General features: G+C 41.5%; 1 pseudogene; it reads left to right on the top strand.

Moving 5' to 3' along the window:
* Window positions 1-5,424: 5,424 nt before the first annotated feature.
* LOC142422708 (protein Mis18-alpha-like) lies at window positions 5,425-18,168 on the top strand (annotated as a pseudogene).
* Window positions 18,169-26,000: the final 7,832 nt, after the last annotated feature.

The raw sequence follows: 26,000 nt of genomic DNA, 5'->3' as shown, positions 1-26,000 counted from the left end.
GGGTCTTAAAGGCTTGAAGATAAGCAAGCAGTCATCTAGCTCAGAAGCAACAAAGCCCACATAGAAGAACTCATCAGTTTGTGTGATTGCGTGGTCCCAAAGGGATCAGTTATCAGGCATCAAAGAACAAAAAAAAATCATATCATTGGCTGCACACCTCCATGATACGATCGCCAAAGACAAACAGGTGCATAAGCAAATGTGGTGAAGAAAGCTGATGGTGCCCAGCTATTGAAAGAGATAGTGTCTGGGGTCTTAAAGGCTTGAAGGTGAACAAGCGGCCATCTAGCTCAGAAGCAATAAAGCCCACATGGAAGAAGCACACCAGCCTGTGCGATCATGAGGTGCCAAAGGGACCAGGTGAAAGGCATCATGCAAATATATATATATATATATATATATATATATATATATATATATATATATATATATATATATACACACACCATAGTGAATGAAGGGGGAAGTGTAGAGTGGAGACCCAAGGCCCATTTTTCGGCCACTGGAGATCCCCTCATAGAGGGGTTTAGGAGAGGAGATGGGTCAGTCAGGGTGTGATGTAGTACCAATGAAAAACACAGCTTTACCCCAGATCCTGGATGCTTCCTCCCCCCAACTACCATGATCCGAATTCTACCTTGCAGGACTGGATAGGGCAGAGGTTGTACACTGGTGCATATGGGAGCTGGAGGCACAGGGAATCCAGGGTGGACGATACCTTCAGGACCAGGGGTGTGAGGGGCGATACTGGGAGAGTAGAGGGTGAGTAGGTTGAAAAGGGGGAACTGATTACAAGGATCCACATGTGACCTCCTCCCTGGGTGATGGACAGCAGAGAAGGGAGGGAAGGGAGACTCCGGATAGGGCAAGATATGACAAAATAACAATCTATAAATTATCAAGGGCTCATGAGGGAGGGGGGAGCAGAGAGGGAGGGGGAAAAAAAAGAGGACCTGATGCAGAGGGCTTAAGTGGAGAGCAAATGCTTTGAGAGTGATTAGGGCAAAGAATGTACAGATGTGCTTTATACAATTGATGTATGTATATGTATGGATTGTGATAAGAGTTGTATGAGCCCCTAATAAAATGTAAAAAGAAAAGAAAAGAAAATGATTAGGGAAAAGAATGTACAGATGTGCTTTATACATTTGATGTATGTATATGTATAGATTGTGATAAGAGTTGTATGAGCCCCTAATAAAATGTTTTAAAAAATGTTTTTTGTTGTTTTCCACAACTTGTTTATTTTTTTGTTGTGTTGTTATAATATTACCAGCAAAGTAAACTAGTTATTAATAACCTGTGAACACGCAGATGAATTCTGGGCTCCTACTTAATTCTAGCCCCAATCCAAGGACAGTTAGTTCTTATAACATGGCCCTTCTTGATACTCAAGTTCATGAAGAGATCACTGAAGATAAGGGTAGTACAGGAAAGTGTTGTGAGGAAAGTAGATGGAGCCCAGCAAATCAATTGGAATAGTGTCTGGAGTCTTAAAGACTTGTAATCAAACAAGCAGTCAACTAACTCCACATGGAAGAAGCACACCAGCTTGTGTGGTCCAATGATGATGACAAGAAAATCCAAATATAATGAAGGGTAAATATCAGTTTAATTTCTGAATGCCCAATTTGTAGAGGGCAATGGAGGACAGTGGGAACCCAAAACCAATCTGCAGAGGATCTAGTCAGATTAAGCCCCTGGCAGATCCCCTCTAGCCACAGGCAAGGGTCTTGAACAGTTTTACTATCAGACAGAAATTACTGTCAACTTTATCATGGTGAATTGAACCATGGTATGATACATCATCAGTTGACCTTCTTCTTGACTCAACATGGATTTGCTCTAGGCTCAAATATTTCTAGCTTGTTCCTCAACAGAATTTTTTCCTCTGGCTTTTTAATATTGTTGGTGGTCTTTTCTTTATTTTTATCTTTATATATTTATTACTTTCTTCTTGCCATTTTCTTTTTTTTCTTTTATTGTTTTTATTGGGTTTCCCCATTTGTGAAGCACAGAGGAATGAATGCATAGATACAATGACTAATGCAATGGTTTATTGGGGAATTGAGGGTGGGGTTGGGGAAGGGGATTTGGAGAGTAAACAATACATTCAAGAGAGGGGAGGGAGCATCAGAACTGATTGTGATGATGCATATACAACTCTTTAAAAGCAATTTAACAATGGAAATGTATGATATGTGAGTATTATATCAAGAAGACTACTGAAAAGAACAAAAGAAAGAAAGAAAGAAAGAAAGCCAAACTTGACTTATAGTCACCATGGGTGAAGGAGGAAGAGATGTTACTTTCTGTTACTGAGTTTATGTTAATGGTGGTAGAATAATTTGGAAAAGGATATCAATAATGGTTGTACAAGACAAAGAGTATAATCAATGGCACTGAATTATATATGTAGAAGTTGTTGAATTGGAGGATGTTTTGTTGTGTATATTTTTGCCACAATTAAAAATAATAATACATGAATAACAATGAGTACAAGGAAGAAGAAAATGTTCTAAAATTGATTGTGGTGGTGATTGGACAGCTCTTCTTGATATGATTGAATTATTGAATTTTATGACATATGGATGAAGGGCCAATAGTTTTTAAAAAAATTTTAAAGATGTCATTGTAAGTACTAAGGTGAGCCTGACCCTCGTCATTGTATTTTCAATCACCTCATATGCATATCAAAGCTGGATAATGAATAAGGGAAATAAAAAAAGAATTGAATAAAAATTGAAAAGTATCCTTTACAAACTCCATAAGTACTCTTGGCTGCCAAAAGAGCAAATATATCTGTCTTACAGAAGTAGAGCTCAGAAGCAGGAGTACTTCATCTCACATACTTTGGGTATGGTTTCCAGACTCCAGAGAAAGACATCATGCTTGGTAAAGGAGAAGATTGGCCCCCCAAAAAGAGGATGATGTTCAATGAGATGAATTGACAGTAGCTACAACAATGGGGTCAAATATAACAATTGTGAGGATGGCCCAGGACTGGACTGTGTACACAGGCTCACTATAAGTCAGAACCAACACTATAGCACCTAACGAGAGTATGCCCTTCACCTGTTTGCTTGTTTGCTTGAATTATATGTTTGCTTGAATTATATGTCTGTTTGCTTGAATTATATGTCTGCCTGTTTGCTTGAATTATATGTCTGCCTCTAGGGGTGGCCTTATGTGGGTCACAGGAACTATTGGCTCTCTGCCATATTCCCACCATCCTTGGATCCATGCCACTGCACCCACCATCCTGTGATCTCCCTGCTTCCCACCTCATCTTTCTTCATCATTGCAGCTACAGAGTCTGAAGAGGGCTCATGCTAGCCTCCAGTCCATGAATTTGAGTTGGACTAGACTGGGATGCCTTCTTGATAAAAAATTGTTTCTTGATATAAACTTCTTTCTTATACATTTATGACTATCACTAGTCTTGTTTCTCTAGACAACCCAGCCTAATACAAGATACATCTAACCTAGACTTTGGGAAGTTACAGAAGGCTATCTAACTTATACCCAGAGAAGTAGGAAAAGGAAGAAACAGGGCTCAATACAAGGCAGTAGCCAACAGTCAAATGACACAGAGGTTGAGATGTTTCAAATCTAAAAATTTCTAGGGTATATAATTGGGAGAGAAGGAATAACCATGAGGTAAACAAAATATTGAGGTAGAAATAGACGCCAAATTACAAAGGCTAAAAAGTGAATGCATAGGAAGGCATTGAAAAGAAAACAAAATATTATAGAAAGGTCTAACCAAGGGACCATGAGATATGAGGCAGCAATAAGAAGGATGTTTGTTATGATTGTCTTTGTTTTGCTTTGCTAGAACAAAAGAAATGATAAGTTCTGAAAATGGTGCTATGTCATATTCACTGCTGCATGCTCGAGTCCTGGAATAGGGCCTGGCATGGAATAGTCATGAAATATGTACCTCTGAACAGATAGGATGAGGGAAAACTAGAGGCTAGAACCTGAGGGACAAAATAATGCCCTGAAGGGCAAAAGAGTCTGCTGAAAGTGAGCCCTGGAGGACACTAATCAGCTGTCTTCAGACAAAGAAACAAGAGAAAAGATATAGACAGTTTAGACATTGTAGAGATGCTGGCACAGCTAGTGCTGAATATTTTCAGTGAAATTAATGGATCGTGTGCTTGCAACAAGGGGACAATTTTGTTGTAAGAGTCTTGGGAAGAAAACTGAAATTCTTGGTCAATAATGTGGTAGAGCATCAATAAGAAATGTGTAAAAGCTTTAAAGAGTTTGCAAGCAGTCACTGAAGTTACATCCATGGGTCTGGAGCAAAAGACTAAGAAGAAAAGTAATGACTCAAAGAGAAAAACACTAAACTGGACAAATATTCTCTAAGAACCTCAGCTTTATTTACCCTGAAACCAGAAGAACCAGATGGTATCTGGTTGCCAAGGTCAACCATTCTAATCTGGGCCCCAATAGATAAACCCTGATAGAGTAAGAGAAACAATGAGGAACAGAAACTCAAATTTCACTAACAACACAATAAAATATTACTTTTAAAAAATTAGTAAAAGCACTGTTGATTAGTAAAAAAATACAAATTCAGGATGACAGATTCTAATTAGGACATTATCCCATTAGATAAATGATGATCGTAGATCATGGCAAGTCAAGTCCAGCAAGTTTCCCTACAGAGATAATGTGTACAGAATGATAGGCAGAAATATCAGACATCTCTATTGCTGCATTCAATAGCTAGAAAAGGAATGAGAATGCCATTTCTCATACCAATTTAGTGGATGGCCAACTATCCTGTCACCTAGTGGTGGTCAACTGCCAACCTTCTGAGCCCTCATCATACCAAGATCAAGTGAATGACCAAAACTAATTCTGCTCTAGACTGAATCACTCTGATCCAAAGTGATTCCACCTTGACCATAGAAGTTGAGATTTGTCATATCCCCCAAAGAATTCTGATCTTAAGATCAATAAGGCCAGTTGCCAACAAGTCAATTTCAACTTTTGGCAACCTCAAGTGTGTGCCACAGAAGAATTGTGCTGTGTACAATTTTCAACAGCTATTTTGAAAATAGATCACAGGACTTTCTTCTGAGATGCTTCTGGGTGGGCATCCATCTTTTCAATTAGTCATCTGGTAGCCATCTGAGCCACACAGGGACTCCATCATCTTAAGAAACATGTCTGTATTAGATAACAGAAGGTGTGAAATCATTTAGCCTAAAGATTAACTATGAACAAGGTCCCTGCGGTATCTTAAAACTAAAATATTTCAACTCCAAAAAAGTATTTGACCCCACAAATCTATTGCAGTCATTTTCCCAAGAGTATAGTACTTAGACTAAGAGCCAGAGGGGCCATCAGGTGGCAGACAATTGTGTGCTCCATACTATACCAAGTGGTATCTCACCAAAGCAAAGCATGGCAGGCATGGAAACTGAAAATACAGTGTTGAAGGTAATTGCTGAAACAGTTCCTGGAAATTAGACAAAGAAAAGGGTCCATCGAATGAAACATTATGTTTTCTCAAATCAACTTATGAAACTATCAGTTGCAAAAAGTACAAAAGGATTAACTTACTTGGAGTTTTCCCAGATATGAATGTGTCATGCTGAGTGATTTCTTTGTTAGACACGTAGTGTTTCTCAAAGTGCTTAATGCACAATTGCTATTTCCTTTTTAATCCTGGGCTGATGTTGTTTTTTCATATAAAAATGTTTCTGGAAGATATTTTGCTTTTTTATTTAGTTTTTTGTTTGGGTGAACTTCTCTATACATAACCTCAAAAATATTTCACCTTCTCTCAAAACAAAGGGCTTAAAGAAGCACCAGGAAGCCTACTCATCATTTTCCTCAGAGAACAAGCACTGCATATGAGATGGGGCTGCCAAAGGAGGCTAGAACACACTTTTTTTCCCCCATTTTACAGGTTTTTTTAAAAAAATTGCTTTATTAGGGGCTCATACAACTCATCACAATCCATATATACATCAATTGTGTAAAGCACATCTGTACATTCCTCGCCCTCATCATTCTCAAAACATTTGCTCTCCACTTAAGCCCCTGGCATCAGGTCCTCATTTTCCCCCTCCCTCCCCGCTCCCCTCTCCCTCATGAGCCCTTGATAATTTATAAATTATTTTGTCATATCTTGCCCTGTTCGACATCTCCCTCCACCCACTTTTCTGCTGTCCATCCCCCAGGGAGGAGGTCACATGTAGACCCTTGTAATCGATTCCCTCTTTCCAACCCACTCACCCTCTACCCTCCCAGTATTGCCACTCACACCGTTGGTCCTGAAGGTATCATCCACCCTGGATTCCCTGTGTTTCCAGTTCCTATCTGTACCATTGTACATGCTTTGGTCTAGCCAGACTTGCAAGGTAGAAGTCAGATCATGATAGTGCTGGGAGGAGGGAGCATTTAGGAACTAGAGGAAAGTTGTATTTTTCATTGTTGCTACATCGCACCTTGACTGGCTCATCTCCTCCCCTAAACCCCTCGGCAAGGGGATCTCCAGTGGTCGACAATTGGGCTTTGGGTCTCCACTGTGCACTTCCCCCTTCATTCACTATGGTAAGATATTTTTGTTCTGATGATGCCTTATACTTGATCCCTTCGACACCTCATGATCGCACAGGCTGGTGTGCTTCTTCCATGTGGGCTTTGTTGCTTCTGAGCTAGATGGGCGCTTGTTTACCTTCAAGCCTTTAAGACCCCAGATGCTATACCTTTTGAAAGCCGGGCACCATCAGCTTTCTTCGCCACCTTTGCTTATGCAACCATTTGTCTTCAGCGATCGTATCATGGAGGTGTGCACCCAATGATATGATTTTTTGTTCTTTGATGCCTGATAACTGATCCCTTTGGCACCTTGTGATCACACAGGCTGGTGTGTTCTTCCATGTGGGCTTCGTTGCTCCTGAGCTAGATGGCTGCTTGTTTACCCTCAAGTTTTTAAGACCCCAGGCGCTATATCTTTTGATAGCCGGGCAGCATCAGCTTTCTTCACCACATTTGCTTATTCACCCGCTTTGTTTTCAGTGGTTGTGCCAGGAAGGTGAGCATCATAGAATGCCTATTTAAGAGAAGGAAGTATTCTTGCATTGAGGGAGTACTTGAGTGAAGGCCCAATGTCCTTCTGCTACACTAATAATAAACCTATAAATATAGGCCCATAGATCTATTTCCCCATCCTCATATATAAGAATATTTGCATATGTACATGTATTTATCTAGACCTCTATAAATGCCCTTTGCCTCCCAGCTCTTTCCTCTATTTCCCTTGAATTTCCTCCTGTCCCATTATCATGCTCAGTCCCCACCAGGATTTCAGCAATTCCTCTTGTTTACATTACCCTTGATCATGCCCTACCAGGCCTCCCATACCCACCTCACCACCAGTTTGGATCACTTGTTTTTCCATTGTCCCTGGGTTTGTTAACACCACTTCTTTGCCCCCCGCTTCCTCCTATCTCATGTCCCCCCAGAACTATCGGTTCCATTGTTTTCTCCTCCAGATTGTTCATCCAGCTTATCTTATTTAGACAGACCTGCAGAGATAATAACATGCACAAAAACAAGACAGAGCAAAACTAAGCAACAATATACAACAAAACAGCAAACCACTAACAAAGAACAAAACACAACAAGAAAGAAAAGCTTGTAGTTCATTCAAGGATCATTTATTGTCCTTTAGGAGTGTTTTCCAGTCCAGTCTGTTGGGGCACCACACCCTGGCCCCAAAGTCCACCTTCAGAATTCCCTGGGGACCTTGCCACTCCATTCCCTTGCTGTTCTGCTGCACTCCCCAGTGCTTTGCCTGAATATGGTGGGACCAGTTCAGGCGCAATTCCCACACTGTGTCTCCAGTGTTGTCCCCCGTAGGGCTATGGGTCAGTAAGGGTCGTCATGTCTCATAGTGGGGCTCGCCATGTGGTCCTCTCTGTGGACTGGCTGCTCTAATTGGAGTCATCATCCTCAAGGCCTGGTGGGCCAGGATGTGCTCCACTCTCTCCTACTCCCCCTTCATCTGCTCCTGTGTGCTCTGATCAGATATGTTCTTCTCCCAGAGCTGCTGGTTCAATGCCCTCCTTTGAAATAAATTCTTCTGGGGGGAGGGGCAGGTGTCCACTTAGTATTTGAGACTGGGGCCAGCCCCCCAGACCTCTCCACTGGTTCCCTACTCCATGCCAGAATGTTGCATTCACACCTTGGGGCACTGGGTTGAAGTCTGGTCCATTTTAGTTTCATTGAGGTATAATTAATATATCATACAATTCAATAGTTCTATCACTTTTAAATGAGTTGCCAATTGTGACCACAATCAACTTTGGATCATTTTCTTTCTTCCTTGTATCCATAGGTGTTGACTGCCATCCTCCCCTGACTCCCCTGCCTCCCCTTCCATGCCCCCAGGTAAGTATTAAACCTTTTGCTGTCTTCATAGATTCACCCATCCTGACTTCCCTATAGAGAAAAGCACACAAAGACAAAAAGGAAAAAAACAAAACCAAACAGAACCCAGCAACATTGACTCCAATGGAAAAGAAAGCAGAAAATATTTTAAAACCAGAATACATTCAAAATGGGTCCAAAAGGAGATCTAATGACTAGATGTTATATTCCAGACTAACTACAGCTGTTAAAATCCACTTCACAATCTCTTTTAAGGCTCGCTACAGTCTTGGACTGTGGTCAGTGGGACTTCACCAGACTCAACGTAAGGGACACTGCAAATGGATGTTGGGCTTCCGCTGTCAGCCATAATGTTCTGCAAACGTAATGTTTAGAATTTAGGCTGTGGTACCATTCCCTCCTTAGATCACACAGGCTGGTGTGCTGCTTCTGTGTGAATTTAGCTGGCTCTTCATTCAGATGTGATAGAATGACTCTCAGAACCCCCGGTCCAAAGAATCTTCTAGTGCAAATTATACAGACATCTAACTGACCCTGATTCCTGAAATTAGCCAAAACCACAATATCCACCCCACAAATGCACCCAAAGACTAGTCCTACAAAACCCTTCTAGTCTATACAGGGAGCACTTTTTAAACAAGTGAGAGGCCCCTTTCTGGTTTCCTCCTGCCAAGTCTGTCTCCTGCCAATGAGTCTGTTTTTCCTCCTACATATATCCCAGCAAGATTGCTGCTTGTTTTGAGACAAGTTTTTAAGACCCTGGACACTATTTTTTATATTAGCTGGACACCATCTGCCTTTTTCATTTCCCTTTACTATAGCACACACATCTTCAGGGATCTCCTCATGAAGATGAGTACCAACAGGACCATGTCACAAGAGCTAATTATTTTTATATTAAGGCTAGATCAAGTGAGAGCTGAAAATCCATGTACATATCGATGGTTTACATAGGTGGACCACAGTTTCCAATAGCTGCTAGTCAATGTGTACAGCTGGTTCACTTTTCCTCCCATTCACCACTGCGAATACAATTGGCCTTCTAATCTATACTGTCAGAGAAATTCTGCAGCAGCCAGGTGCTCCCACAGACCTTGTCATTGAAATGCCCTGTGCCCTAAATCACCTTTTGACTCAGTAAGATGACCAGATGAAAATAAAACAGTGCTTATGGTCTTACTGGGAGCGATAAACGGAACTGCTTACTGGGAATCAGCAGCTCTGTCCCCTCACTGTTTTTACCACTCTCAAAAGAGAGGTTATATATGTTGTCAGGAAAATGTCCTAAGAAATTCAGACCTGTATGTTCAGGGTCTTGCCTGGTACAAGTAAAATAAGCAATGAAGAGTAAGAACAGGCTAATGTACTCACAGTATATTCTAGAAGGAAAAATATTATTCAGCACCAAGTACCTATAAATAGTCACCTCTTGAAATTCATTTCTTTGTAAGGATCCTGTGTTGCTTCCATGGAAACAGTGGATAAAATTGCATTCCTTCTTTCCACCCACACTCGTTTCTGCAGTGACTGGGAACTCAAATGCCTCATTGCAAAGAAAAGCCAGCTTGGGAAGAGAATATGGGAGAGCATAACACTGTCTTTTGGACGCATTGTTAACACTGTGGTGTACTGCAAGGCCAGTACTCGGAGCGGCTGGCATTCTTCTCTCTCGTTACCAGGACATGGACCTAGATCCAAACTGTTGACTCGAAATCTTCCATTTTCAAACGCATTCATATAATGATTCGAGCAAAAACCTGAAAGCCAAAAGCAGTGTTAACAAAAATGGGTTGGGGAAAAATTCTTGCTGTACCTAATAAGATTCACTTCTGGAATTGATTTCCTTTCTCCATATCACTAGGCCTTTTTGATGGAAGCATTGCCTCAGGGGATATTGGAAGCAAATTTAGGAATAAAGAGATTTCAGGAAGATTTTCATTTAAATGACACTGAGTTTATGTGCTGAAGAAAGGGAAAGCCTATTCCATCTGATGAGATCAGATTTCATCTCCTCAAAAACCTCAGTGTAATTATCCTTCTACCAGGTATTTAAATAAGTATGTAAATGGATACCACATTATTTGTTGTCATTCACACTGCTGTAGCTGAAAGAGCACTGCTGCCTCCCTAGGGATGGGACCCTTTGATATCAAAGCAGCTGCTCACCTATGTTCTTACATTCTTGAATTAACTAAGAAACATCAACAATACATTCCTAATTAACTGTTGGCAAGGAATCTGTACAGGGAGCAAGATATGTGTATGCGAGTTTATGTGTGTTTTCAAAGACATGGGAAAACAAAATTGGGATTCTGTATGTCATTTTACCTTATATTATACCTTATACTGTAATAATAATAGGAGCTGGTAGGGCAGTGGTTACACATTGAGCTACTACCCATAAGGTCAGCGGTTTAAAACCACCAGCTGTCTCCAGGGACAACGAAGGGCTTTCTCCCAGAAAGAGTTACAGTTTGGGAAACCCACAGGAGCATTTCTACCCTGTCCTATAGGGTTGCTATGAGTCAGCATCGGCTTGATGGCAGTGACTTTGGTTTGGTTTGGGTATAATATAATAATGGATTGACACAGTGGCTACAAATGGGTTCAACAACAATCACAACATTAGTGAGGATGGTGCAGGCCTGGGCAGTGTTTCCTTCTGCTGTACAGGGTTGCTATGACTTGATGACACCTAACAGCAACAGCGTACTCTAGTCAACGCATCACCGCTCTAATGTGTTAACATTCAGTTAGCGACCATCAATTCGCCATTATAAGTTCTGTGAAATTTTATTATATTAATATCAGCCCTTCTTTTTTGGATTTTAATTTCTCTAGTTGGAAGTATCATAGACTGACAAAGGAATAAATAAATCTGTCTTGGAAGAAGTAGAGTCAGAATGCCCCTCAGAACCCAGGATTACAAGACCTGCTTTCACATACTTTGAACATGTTATCCGGAAAGACCAGTACCTAGGGAAGAATATAGTGCTCGGTAAAGTGTAGGGGCTGTGAAAAAGAGGAAGACCCTTGACAAGACGGATCGACACAGTGGCTGCAGCAGTGGGCTCAAACATAACAATTATGAGGATGGTGCAGGACTGGACAGCGTTTTGCTCTGTTATACCGAGGGTCACTATGAGTCACAATTAACCTGACAGCACCTAACAACCGCCAAGTAGGGTTGCAGGGATTGCCAACATTTTGAAAACTGGGTTCCCTGTCTAACATTAAGGAGCACTGGTCGCACAGTTCTTAAGCATTCGGCTGCTAAGTAAAGCATTGGCTGTCTGAACCTATCAAAGCACAGGAGGAGATGTGATGTGGCAGCCCACTTCCAGGGGTGAGAGTGGGAGGCGGGGAGGGAGGGGAGAGGGAGGGGGATAAATGAGCTGATATCAAGGGCTCAAGTAGAAATAAAATGTTTTGAAATTGATGATGGCAACAAATGCACAAATGTTCTTGACACAATAGGTGTATATATGGATTGTGATAAGAGTTGTACAAGCCCCCAATAAAATGATTTTTAAAAAATTAGTCATAGAAATCCTCTGGGCAGTTCTACTCTATCCTCTAAAGTTCCTATGAGCCAGAATCATCTAAACAGCAAAGTTTTTCATTTAACATTGCCTGCCTTTTTCTGTGCCTAACTGAACATATCCAAGTCTTAAGACCCTCCCTGGCTTAGCAGGCGACAGATGAACATTTAGACTTTACTCCGTTTATAACATCTCACTCTGTGTTATAAATAACACTCAATTTAAATATTGTTCTTTACGCTAACAACAAGATGGCATGCAATCTGCCATTTTCTTAAGTTAAATGCAAAGAGTGATAGGCTATAGAGGAATCTTACCTCTTCAAAAACCATATGGGAGAAGAGAGGAAGGAGAAAGTGTGTGTGTGTGTGTGTGTGTGTGTGTGTGTGTGTGTTGGGGAGTTTATATGGGGGAAGGACAAAAAAGTATACAAAAGTATATAAAAAAGTATAAGGGGTGGATCAGTAGAGCATCTTTTTGATCAAAAAATAAATTTCAACAGAATGTTAAAAAACTGCAAAACTTGGCCATTGGTCCTGTCAACCTCTTAAATGTTATCTTGCAAAATAAGTACAAGATTTAACATAATAATAACACTTGGATATTTCATATGGAATCTTTTCCCCTAGTTACTTTCAGTCTGAGCTTAATACAGAAAGTGTATCCGAGTGAATTCTAGGCAGAAGGACTGTATCTTCTCTTATCAAGATCTGATTTAGCTTGATGCAAAATGGGACAGAATCCCCTGGCTTAGCCTGGTATTGAAAATGTAACTATCTAGAGTCTAGACAAACAGATCACGTATGTTTCTTTCTATGCAACAAGGAACTGCAATGAAAGCATTAAGGAAAATACTATTTTTCTTAATAAGTTTAACAGCAATTTCACTTCTGTACAAAGCCATGTTTTCTATCAAGAGGTGCACCTTCACTTTTATTTCCATGAACGTACACTAAATAAAACCTCATTAAAGTTCAGTTTATTAAACAACTAAAGGCAAAATGTTCCCTATATTTAAGTAAGGCAAGAAGCAGCAGTAAATAAAATATTGGTTAGGGAGCACAAATGCTAAAATTTAGATTTAGAATTAGAAAACAAATCATGAAATGAAGTATCTATATCTAGAGTGGGAATATTTTCCCTGTACTTTTAAAAATATCATTTTATTGAGGGCTCTTACTGCTCTTCTAACAATCCATACATCAATTGTATCAATCACACTTGTCCACATGTTGCCATCATCATTTTCAAAGCATTTTCTTTTTACTTGCACCGTTGGTATCAAGTCCTCTTTTTTCCCCCCCTCCCTCACCCTCCTACCCTCATAAACCCCTGATAAATTATAAATAACTGTTATTTTCATTTCTTACACTGTCCTTGTCTCCCTTCATCCACATTTCTGCTGTTCTTACCCCAGGGGGAGGGGGGATTATATGTTGATCATTGGGATTCTTTCACTTTCTCCTCCTTCTCCTCCCACCTTCCCCCTACCCTCATGGTATCACTATACCCAGTACTGTTCTTGAGGGATGTATCTGTCCTGGATTCCATGTGTGGAGAGCTCGTATCTTTACCAATGTACATGCTCCGGCCTAGTCAGATTTGTAAGGTAGAACTGGGAATGACAGTGGGTGAGGGGAAGCATCAAAGAACTAGATGAATGTTGTGTTTCTTCCGTTTCTTCCAGCACCCTGGCTGACTCATTCCTTCCTTTGGACCCTTCTGTGAGATGTCCTTTTGTCTTCATATGAGCTTTAGGTCTCCACTGAGACTCTCCTCATTCACATTAATTTGTTTCTTTTGGATCTTCTGATACCTGATACCTGACCCCATCAACACATCGTGATCACACAGGCTGGTGTAATTCTTCCATGCGGGCTTTGTTGCTTCCCTGCTAGATGGCCACTTGTTTGACTTCAAGCCTGAAAGACTCCAGATGCTGAATCTTGTAACAGCCAGGCACCATCAGCTTTCTTCACCATTTTTTTTTTTTTCACTTTAGAATGTTATGTTTATTTATTTATTTATTTTTTATTTTTATTTTTTTAAACATTTTATTAGGGGCTCATACAACTCTTATCACAATCCATACATATACATACATCAATTGTATAAAACACATCTGTACATTCTTTGCCCTAATCATTTTCTTTTTTTTTTAATTTTTAAAAAAATTTTTAACAATTTATTAGGGGCTCATACAATTCTTATCACAGTTCATACATATACATACATCAATTGTATAAAGCACATCTGTACAGTCTTTGCCCTAATCATTTTTTTCTCTCTTTTCTTTTTTTACATTTTATTAGGGGCTCATACAACTCTTATCACCATCCATACATATACATACATCAATTGTATAAAGCACATCCATACATTCCCTGCCCCAATCATTCTCAAAGCATTTCCTCTCCACTTAAGCCCCTTGCATCAGGTCCTCATTTTTTTTCCCCTCCCTCCCCTTTCCCCCCTCCCTCATGTGCCCTTGGTAATTTATACCTCGTTATTTTGTCATATCTTGCCCTATCCGGAGTCTCCCTTCCCCGCTTCTCTGCTGTCCCTCTCCCAGGGAAGAGGTCACATGTGGATCCTTGTAATCAGTTCCCCATTTCCAACCCACTCACCCTCCACTCTCCCAGCATTGCCCCTCACACCCTTGGTCCTGAAGGTATCATCCACCCTGGATTCCCTGTACCACCCGCCCTCATATGTACCAGTGTACAGCCTCTGCCCTATCCAGTCCTGCAAGGTAGAATTCGGATCATGGTAGTTGGGGGGAGGAAGCATCCAGGATCTGGGGGAAAGCTGTGTTCTTCATCGGTACTACCTCGCACCCTAATTAACCCATCTCCTCTCCTAAACCCCTCTATGAGGGGATCTCCATTGGCCGACACTTGGGCCTTGGGTCTCCACTCTGTACTTCCCCCTTCTTTTAATATGGTATATATATACATATACATATACACATATATACACACACTTTTATCGTTGTTTTTTTTGCATGATGCCTTATACCTGGTCCCTTGGCACCTCGTGATCGCACTGGCCGGTGTGCTTCTTCCATGTGGGCTTATTTGCTTCTGAGCTAGATGGCCGATTGTTGACCTTCAAGCCTTTAAGACCCCAGACACTATCTCTTTTGATAGCCGGGCACCATCAACTTTCTTCACCACATTTGCTTATGCACCCATTTGTCTTCAGCGATCCTATCATGGAGGTGTGCAGTCAATGATATGATTTTTTGTTCTTTGATGCCTGGTAACTGATCCCTTTGGGACCACTCGATCACACAGGCTGGTGTGTTCTTCCATGTGGACTTTGTTGCTTCTGAGCTAGATGGCCGCTTGTTTATCTTCAAGCCTTTAAGACCCCAGTCACTATCTCTTTTGATAGCCGGGCACCATCAGCTTTCTTCACCACATTTACTTGTTCACCCACTTTGACTCCAGCCGTTGTGTCGGGAGAGTGAGCATCATAGAGTTCCAGTTTAATAAAAGAAGGTATTCATGCATTGAGGGAGTGTTTGAGTAGAGGTCCAAGGTCCTTCCGCCACCTTAATACTTGACCTATAAATATAGACACATAGATCTATTTCCTCATCTTCCTATATATATTTGCATGTACATGTCTTTGTCTAGACCTCCATGAACGCCCTTTGACTCCTAGCTCTTTCCTCCATCTCCCTTGACTTTCCTCCTGCCCTACTACCATGCTTCGTCACCACCTGGGCTAGAGTATACCTCTTCTCTAAGCAACCTTACCCTTGATCATTTTCCACCATGCCTGCCACTCCCCCTTCTCTACCATTTGGGGTCCCATGTTTTTCCCTTGTCCCTGGGTTTGTTAACACCACTTCCTTACCCCCCCATCCCCCCACCCCAAGTCCCCCCGGAACTGTCGGTCCCGTTGTTTTTCCTCCAGATAGTTCATCCAGCCTGTCCTATTCAGACAGACCTGTTTCTTCACCATTTTGTCTTCAGTGATTGTGTCAGGAAGGTATCACAGACTGTCAGGCTATCAGAAAAGGAGTTCTTATGTTGACGGAGGGCTTGAGTCGAGGCCCAATGTCTGTCTGCTACCATAATACTAACATATATAAATGTATGTACAGAGACCTATAAGCCTACCATTATATATTAATATATATATACTTGCCTATAGTTACACTTCTATAAATGGCTTTTGTCTCCTAATTCTTTCCTCTATTTCCTGTAACTTTACTTTTGTCCCACTATCATGTTTAACCTTCATTTGGCTCTTTGTAGTTCCTCTCAGCTACATGGCACTTGATCAAACCCCAACATGCATTAAACCCCTGCCATCAATTTTAGATATCTTATTGTTCCCTTGTCCCTAGGTTTGGTGATTCCCCACTATCTTTCCCCTGCCTCCTTAACTCCCATGTGCCCCTGGGACTGTTGGTCCCATTGTTTTCTCCTCAGGATTGTTTATCTTGCATATATATGTATGTATATGTACTTGTGTACATGTATATATCAAAAAAGTAGGGGGAGGGGATAGAAATAGTTTCAGACCTGTCTGCTGACCCTTATAAATGTTTTTCTGATTGGGTCTGATGAGGTGCCAAGCCCTACCCACCACCCCACCACTCACCTCCAGTCAGAAGTCTGTTTTTGGGATTCCTTGGGAACTTCCTTGCTTTGCTCCCTTTGCTACTCTGTTGTACTGTTGCACTCCCTTTGTGGTTCACCCCAGAATGTGTGTGGGGCAGGCCAGCCACTATTCCTGCACTGTGTCTCCAGTGTTGTCCCCTGTAGCACTGTGAGTCAGTGAGGGTGCGTTGTGTCTCATAATGGGACTGGCCTTGAAGTCCTCCCTGTGCATTGGCTGCCCTGAGCATGAATGTTGTCCTCAAGGCTTTGTGGGCCAGGAGGGGGTTCTCTCTATATATATCTATATCTATATCTATATATATATTGAGAGGATATATGATGAATCTATATATGATGAATCTATATATCCTCTGTGTGGTTTTTCTCCTGTGTGGTCTGGGCAGACCTGCCACTCTCCCCAGGCTATAGCTTCAGTGTTGTCCTCTACTGTGCAATCTTCTGGGAAAGGGGTGGAATTTTTTTTTTTTTGCAACAGCACTTAGAAATATATGAAAAGAGAAATAAAAAGGAATAAACTATGAGAGACAGAAGTTATAAATGGGGGAAACCATGAAATTAGAAAATTATAAAGTAAATATAAAAGGACTTGATTAATTGGGACCATAGCCAAATGTTTTATTTGAGAATTTTTTGAGAGGTCTAGAAGGACATAAGAAAATTAAAATCAACTTGAAAGGTAATCGAATTTTAGAAAAATAGAGTGGAAAAAATGGTAGCCTTTCCAAATTCTCAGCCTATAAAAAGAAAAAAAATCCAAGTTTGCGAAACATTTTAGTGCCAAACAATAATTCAAATTGAGGCGGGTAATTTGTAGGTAATGGCGGGCGGAGGTTCGTCTGTGCGGCTGCAAAGGATGCTTCTCTCTTAGCCATACGTGTGCAAGGGCACGTGCAACAGCTCTTCGCTGTTGAGCAAGTGGATCACGGAAGACTGAGCCATGAGCAGCTGCTGCAGAAGTGGGAGAACATGTGGAGTTCCGGGGGCTGGGACGCTCCCGGGTGGGCGCGGAGCAGCCGCCGCTGCATGCGGAGGAGATCGAGGAAAGGCCAATGGTGTTTCTGTGCTCTGGCTGCCAGCACCCTCTGGGCGACTCCCTGAGCGATCCAGGAGGACCTCGATTACGTCCTGCTGTGCAATGTTTCCTGTAATGTTTCTATGGACAAGGAACAGAAGCTATCTAAATGTAAAAATGAAGGCGGTTGCATCCTGGAGACCCTATACTGCACGGGTGCTTGCTCCAGCTGGGCTACATCTACAGGTGCAGCCCAAGGACCTGGATTTCAAGAGAGACTTGTTTTGCCTCAGTGCCAAGGTCATTGCGAGTTATATTTTAGGGTCTTCTGAAAAGCAGATTGCATCAGAAGATAAAGAGCCTTTTCATCTCGAAAGCGGCATTGAGATAGAAAAATCTCTAAAACAGATGAAAGATGTTTTGGAAGCGTTACAGATGCAGCCGATGAAGGTTGAATCAAAATTGTTCTCTCCCAAAAATTGAAATCTCCTTCATGACCTCATCTGGACTCCTCCCCAGCACCTGCCACACGGATGATTCCATCACCTGTTACAATCCTGCTATCCTTTCACTTCACAGAGAACCTAGGAACTGCTAAGTGACCATGCCCCTGGTATTCTTTTGTTAATGGTCACATGAAAAGACTTGTAGAATTATTTTTAGAGCTACGTTTGATGGTAAAGAGGTGATTTTTCCCAAACTGGAATTTTGAAGCCATTTTATGATATCAGCTAGAATTGGAAATTAAGAGTTTATTTTGCCAACCAACTCATGATTTTTTGTACTATTTTTTCTATCAAACTGATTATTCTTCCTTTTTTTAACCTATGCTTCCTTTAATTTATTGGACAGTATTTACTATTTGACAGTGAGAACATCTTGGGTGTTTTCCACCCAAGATGTGGTTAGATTCTCTCTGAAAATTAACGTGTAAAGGTCTCTTGAGAACCAGTGGTTGGATTACTCACTTTACAGAGCTGTTTGAAAGCTTGTACAAGGGCAGAATCACATGTACTGTATAGACTTGAGAATAAGCCGACCCGAATATCAGCCAAGGGACCTCATTTTACCACAAAAGTACATTTAAAATGTGCTGAAAAACTCTGCTTATACTCAAGTATATGGTATGTGTAGATCTATTTAATCCTGTTTGCTTTTTTATTTACCAGTGTGCGCTTAAAATAATCTAAGACTTTTACTACGGGGAGTAGTCATCTCATCCTGGGATACTGGGGGAAATCTCAGGTTTTCAGTTTTCTCATATGTATAAATTTTATCCAAATGTTTTATATTTGTAACCAGAAAGAGATTAAATGCTAAGCTTCATGTTCACAAAATGAAAAAAAAAATTCAAATTGAAAAAGTATATTCGTAAGATTTTCTTCCTTTTTTTTCACTTTTATTGGAAGCTCTTACAGATGTCATAGCATTCCATAATTCAACTACATCAAGCACAATTATACAATTGCTACTACAATCAGTTTCAAACATTTTTTTCTTCTTGAACTCTGATATCAGCTCATGTTTATCCCTCCCTACCCTTCCCCCAGGAACCCTTGTTGCTTTGAGATATACATATATTAGTTGTATCTTACCCCATCCAATGTGTCCATTCACTGACAATTCTGTTATTTGCACCCGTCAAGTGGGGTTATATAGTCATTATACCTAAGGTTGTTTTTTAATATAATATTACCTCTTTGTTGCTAGCTGAACTCTTGATAGAATTTTTTTGAGCTTTAAGAATTTTATTGATTTATTTTAAACAACATTATTGTATTTTGGTAAAAGTTTATAAAGCAGTTTGAGTTCCCATTCAACAATTGCCTTATACAGTTTTCAATGACATTATATGCTTCACCATATATGGGGCATTCTCATTATTTCCACTCTGGTTGTTCTGCTTTTCATTAATATAGTTTCTTTGGCCCCTTACATGCTCATATTTATTTTAAAGTAATTATTCACTGTTTGGTCTCATATAGATGCTGTTTTAAATTAGCATATGGGTGATTTTATTATTTTCAAACAAATTTACTTTTTAGCATCAGGATTGTCTTTAGGGATTTCTAGGATGTAATTTCTTTTTAAAATCATTTTATTGAGGGTTCATACAACTCTTATCACAATCCATACACCCATCTATTGAGTCAAGCACATTTGTACATTTGTTGCCATCATCATTCTCAAAATATTTGCCTTCTACTTGAGCCCCTAATATCAGTTCCTCATTTCCCTCCTCCCTCTCTGCTCCCCCCTCGCTCAAGAACCCTTGGTAATTTATAAATTATTATTTTGTCATATCTTACACTGTCTGACATCTCCCTTCACCCACTTTTCTGTTGTCCATCACCCAGGGAGGTGTTTATACCTTGTAATCGGGTCCTCCTTTCTACCCCACCTTCGGTCCACCCTCTTGGTGTCGCCACTCTCACCACTGGTCTTAAAGGGATCATCTGTCCTGGATTCCCTGTGTTTCCAGTTCCTATCTGTACCAGTGTACATCCTCTGGTCTAGCCAGATTTTTAAGGTAGAATTGGGATCATGATAGTGGGGGTGATAAAGCATTTAAGAACTAAAGGGGGTGATAAAGCATTTAAGAACTAGTACCCTGCATGCTGACTGGTTCATCTCCTCCCCTAAACTCCTCTTCAAGGGATGTCCAGTTGTCTCCACATGGGCTTTGGGTCTCCACTCCACACCCCACTCATTCACAATGATATGATCTTTTGTTCTTTGATGCCTGATACCTCATCTATTCGACACCTCATGATCACACAGGCTGGTGTGCTTCTTCTATGTGGGCTTCTGAGCTAGATGGCCACTTGTATATCTTCAAGCCTTTAAGACTTCAGAAGCTATATCTTTTGATAGCTGGGCATCATCAGCTTTCATCACCACATTTGCTTATGCAATCATTTGTCTTCAGCGATTGTATCATGGAGGTGTCGAAGGGATCAGGTATCAGGCATCATCAAAACAAAAAAAAATCTTACCATACTGAATGAGGTGGGGAGTGTTAAGTGGACACCCAAAGCCCATTTGTCAGCCACTGGAGATCCCCTTGAAGAGGGGTCTAGGGGAGGGATGAGCCAGTCAAGGTGTGATGTAGCAACGATGAAAAATACAACCTTCCTCTAGTTCCAAAATGTTTATAAGCACCCCCAAACACATACACATACACACACACACACACACACACACACTATCATGATCTGAATTCTATCTTGCAAGTCTGGCTAGACCAGAGGATGTACACGGGCACAGACAGGAACTGGAAACACAGGGAATCCAGGGCGGATGTTCCCTTCAGGGCCAGTAGTGTGGGTGGCGATACTGGGAGGGTAGAGGAAGGGTGGGTTGGAAAGGGGGAACCGATTACAAGGATCTACATGTGACCTCCTCCCTAGTGAACGGAGAACAGAAAATTGGGTGAAGGGAGACGTCAGACATGTCAAGATATGACAAAATAATAATTTATAATTTATCAAGGGTTCAATAGGAGGGGGAGCGGGGAGGGAGGGGAAAAATGAGCTGATGCTAGGGGCTTAAGTGGAGAGCAAATGTTTTGAGAATGATGAGGGCAATGAATGTACAGATGTGCTTTACACAATTGATGTATGTATGGATTGTGATAAGAGTTGTATGCACTCCTAATAAAATGATTAAAAAATAATAAAATATTGAACATAAAAAAATAATTCCTCCAAATAAACAAAAACATTAAATATTTTAAAAAGAACATACGTCATGCTAAGTATGCTTGAGAACTGCTGAGTAAAATTTATTTAATAGGGGCTGGCGTAAATCCCAACTACATGAACACCTGCCGCTCCCCCCCGCCCCCAGAAGAATTTATTTCAGAGGACAGCACTGAAGCTTCAGCTCAGGGAGAGGGACATGTCTGATCAGAGCACATGGGAATAAATGAAGGGGGAGGAAGAAAGAGTGGGGCACATCCTGGCCCACCAAGCCTTGAAGACTATATTCCTGTTCATAGAAGCTAATCCACAGAGAAGACAATATGGCCAGCCCCACTATGAGACACGACATCCCTCACTGACCCATAGCCCCGGGGACAACAATGGAGACACAGTGTGGGAATTGTGCCTGATCTGATCCTACCACACTGAGGCAAAACACTAAGGGCTGCAACAGAACAGCAAGGGGAATACCAAAAATAGACTTTGTGGCCGGACCTTGGTACCCCATCAGACTCCACCAGAAAACACTCCTACAGGACAACAAACTGTCCTTGAACTAACTACAAGCTTTTAATTTTGGTGGTGTTGTGTTGTTGTTGTTCTTTGACATTTACTTTTTGTTGTTTTGTTTTCTTTTATTGCTTGGTTTTGCTCTGTCTTGTTTTTGTGCATGTTATTATCTCCGCAAGTGTGTCTAAGATAGGCTGGATGAACAATCTGGAGGAGAAAACAAGGGAACCGACAGTTCCGGAGGGACATGAGAGAGGGGAAGGTAGGGGGAAAGGAAGAGGTGTTAACAAACCCAGGGACAAGGGAACAACAAGTGATCCAAATAGGTGGTAAGGACGGTGTAGGAGGCCTTGTAGGACATGATGAAGGGTAATATAACGAAGAGGAATTGCTGAAACCCAGGTGGGGACTGAACATGATAGTGGGACAGGAGGAAATTCCAGGGTAATAGAGGAAAGAGCTGGGAGGCAAAGGACATTTATAGAGGTCTAGATAAAGACATGTACATATGCAAATATATTTATATATGAGGATGTGGAAATCGATCTATGTGCCTATATTTATAGGTTTAGTTTTAAGATAGCAGAAGGACATTGGGCTTCCACTCAAGTATTCGCTCAATGAAAGAATTCTTTCTTCTATTAAATTGGCATTCGATGAAGCTCACCTTCCCGACACAACCGCTGAAGACAAAGCGGGTGAATAAACAAATGTGGTGAAAAAAGCTGATGGACAAGGATCCACATGTGACCTCTTCCCTGGGAGAGGGACAGCAGAGAAGGGGGGAAGGGAGACTCCAGATAGGGCAAGATATGACAAAATAACGATGTATAAATTACCAAGGGCACATGAGGGAGGGGGGAATGGGAAGGGAGGGGAAAAAAAAGAGGACCTGATGCAAGGGGCTTAAGTGGAGAGCAAATGCCTTGAGAATGATTGGGGCAGGGAATGTATGGATGTGCTTTAAACAATTGATGTATGTATATGTATGGATTGTGGTAAGAGTTGTATGAGTCCCTAATAAAATGTAAAAAAAGAAAAGAGAAAAAAATGATTAGGGCAAAGACTGTACAGATGTGCTTTATACAATTGATGTATGTATATGTATGAACTGTGATAAGAATTGTATGAGCCCCAATAAATTGTTAAAAAAAAAAAAAAAAGCTGATGGTGCCCGGTTAGTAAAAGATATAGAATCTGGGGTCTTAAAAGCTTGAGGGTAAACAAGCGGCCCTCTAGCTCAGAAGCAACAAAGCACACATGGAAGAACACACCAGCCTGTGCGATCATGAGGTGCTGAAGGGATCAGTTATCAGGCATCAAAGAACAAAAACTCATATCATTCTGTGTTCACCTTCCTGACATGATCACTGAACACAAATGGTTGCATAAGCAAATGTGGTGAAGAAGGTGATGAAGCCTGTCTATCAAAAGATATAGCATCTGGGGTCTTAAAGGCATGAAGATAAACAAGCGATCATCTAGCTCAGAAGCAACAAAGCCCATGTGGAAGAAGCACACCAGCCTGTGAACACAAGGCATTGAAGGGATCAGGTTTCAGGCATCATCAGAACAAAAAATCATATTGTGAATGGAGGGGGGGGTGCGGAGTGAAGATCCAAAGCCCATTTTCAGGCCACTGGATATCTCCTTACAGAAGGGTCTTGGGGAGGAGACAAGCCAGTCAAGGTGCAGTGTAGCAACAATGAAACCTACAACTTTCCTCTAGTTCCTAAATGCTTCCTCCACCCCCCCCCCCACTATCATGATCCAAATTCTACCTTACAATCTGGCTAGACCAGAGGATGTACACTGGTACAGATAGGAACTGGAAACACAGGGAATTCAGTACAGATAATCCCTTCAGGACTGATGGTGAGAGTGGTGATACCAGGAGGGTGGAGGGAGGGTGGGGTGGAAAGAGGGAACCGATTACAGGGATCTACATGTAACCTCCTTCCTGGGGGATGGACAACAGAAAAGTGGGTGAAGGGAGACATCAGACAGGGAAAGATATGACAAAATAATTTATAAATTATCAAGGTTTATGAGGGAGGGGGGAGCGAGAAGGGAGGTAAAAATGAGCTGATGCCAGGGGCTTAAGTGGAGAACAAGTGTTTTGAGAATGAGGGCAATGAATGCACAGATGTGCTTTACACAATTGATGTATGTATATGTATGGATTGTGATGAGTTGTATGAGCCCCTAATAAAATGTTTTTTAAAAAAAAGTATTTCTACTAGGGTTCCAGTTTACACATGCTAACAAACAGGTTTAAACATGTCTCTGCACTCTGTAGATGGTTGTAGATCATCTCCAAGTTCTCCAAGTAATGCACTTGGCTTAGTCTCATTAGGGTGCCTTCAAGAGAAGACCCACGCAAAGCAGTGACTGGCGATGAAATCTGCTGGGCCAATCACATTCATGGCAGAGAGGTCGGCTCAGATTATGGTGACAGATATTTGGGATCTCAAAAGGGGATAACCTTCATAAATTTTCTCAAAGGACAAAGAATGATTAAGGGGGCTTAGTACAAAAAGTTCTAAGAAACCTGAAAAATTGCATCGGTGAGAAAAAGGCCAGGAAAGTTGAGCCAAAAATGAACATCATCATTTTTCAAGAGTAACCAGGGGTCTCCTATAAGAATTTCCTTGGGAAATTTTAAATCATCCACGCTACCTCATGTGGCCACTTCTGATTTCTTGTTGTTCTCAAAACTTGAAGACATTTCAAAGGCACAGATTTGAATTCCTCTGGTACAGGCATCCTCAAACTAAGGCCCATGGGCCACATGCTGCCCACCAAGGACATTTATCCAGCCTGCAGGGTGTTTTTGCCCCATTTGTTTTTGGTTTTTTTTTACTTCAAAATAAGTTATGTGCAGTGTGTATAGGAATTTATTCATAGATTTTTTTTTAACTATAGTCTGGCTCTGAAAAGGGTGTGAGGGATAGTGAACTGGCCCCCAGTTTAAAAAGTTTGAGGACCCTTGCTCCAGGGTATTGAAGCTGCCAGGTTAGGCATGGTATAAATTGAAAAGTATAGAATTCTTTGAGGAAAGGGTTAGAGAGATGGAAGCATTGCTTTGCTGAATCTTAATCTAGTAAAACTGGAAGTTGTGAAAAATGAAATAGAAGACATGCAGATTGATATACTAGGTATTAGGGAGTGAGAAATGAACTGATAGCAGCCATTTTGAATCATCAAAATCCCGGTTTACTATGCCAGGAATGGCACAATCATGAGGAAAGGCACTGCATTCATCCTCAAAAAGTACATTCTATCTTTTAGTAAAATGCTGCCTGTGATTGGATTTTATATCTATCTTCCTTCAAGGAAGTCCAATGAATATAACTTTTATTTGCATTTATGCACCTATCCTGAAAGCTAGTGATGAAGAAGTTGAAGAATTCTACCAATGCCTTCAGTCTGGTATGGATGAAATGTACAATCAAGATGCATTGATAGTGGGGTCATGGGGCATTAATCCACCCAAGGGGAGGGTATTGTTTATATCTCCACAGGGTAAGTGGGACCAGACTTCAACCCAGTGTCCCAAGGTGTGAATGCAATATCCCGGCGTGGAGGAGGGAACCAGTGGAGAGGTCTGGGAGGCTGGCCCCAGCACCATAAATTAAGTGGATTCCTGCCCCTACCCCGAAAAGAATTTGTTCCAAAGGACGACATTGACTCTGCAGCTCCGGGAGATGAACATATCTGATCAGAGCACACGGGAGAAGATGAAGGGGCAGGAGGAGAGAGTGGAGCACAGCCTGGCCCACCAGGCCGTGATGATGATGTTCCTGAGTAGAGCAGCCAGTCCACAGAGAGAACAACATGGCTGGCCCCACTATGAGAAATGATGCCAATCAGTGACTAAGGGCGATACAGGGGACAGCACCAGAGACACAGTGTGGGAATTGCACCTGACCTGATCCCACCACACCGAGGCAAATCACTGGGGGAGTGCAGCGGAACAGCAAGGGAATGGAGTGGCAAGGTCCCCAGGGAATGCTGAAAGTGGACTTTGGGGCCAGGGCGTGGTGCCCCAACAGACTGGACTGGAAAACGCTCCTAAGGGCCAGTAAATGATCCCTGAACTAACTACAAGCTTTTCTCTTGTGAACTGTTTTGTTCTGTTCTTTGTCAGTGGTTTGTTTTTGTTGTTTTGTTG

This window comes from Tenrec ecaudatus, chromosome 12 (genome assembly GCF_050624435.1).
Source record: "Tenrec ecaudatus isolate mTenEca1 chromosome 12, mTenEca1.hap1, whole genome shotgun sequence".
NCBI lineage: Eukaryota > Metazoa > Chordata > Mammalia > Afrosoricida > Tenrecidae > Tenrec > Tenrec ecaudatus.
The sequence above is the reverse complement of the archived record's forward strand: the minus strand, read 5'-3'. Positions and strand labels throughout refer to the sequence as shown.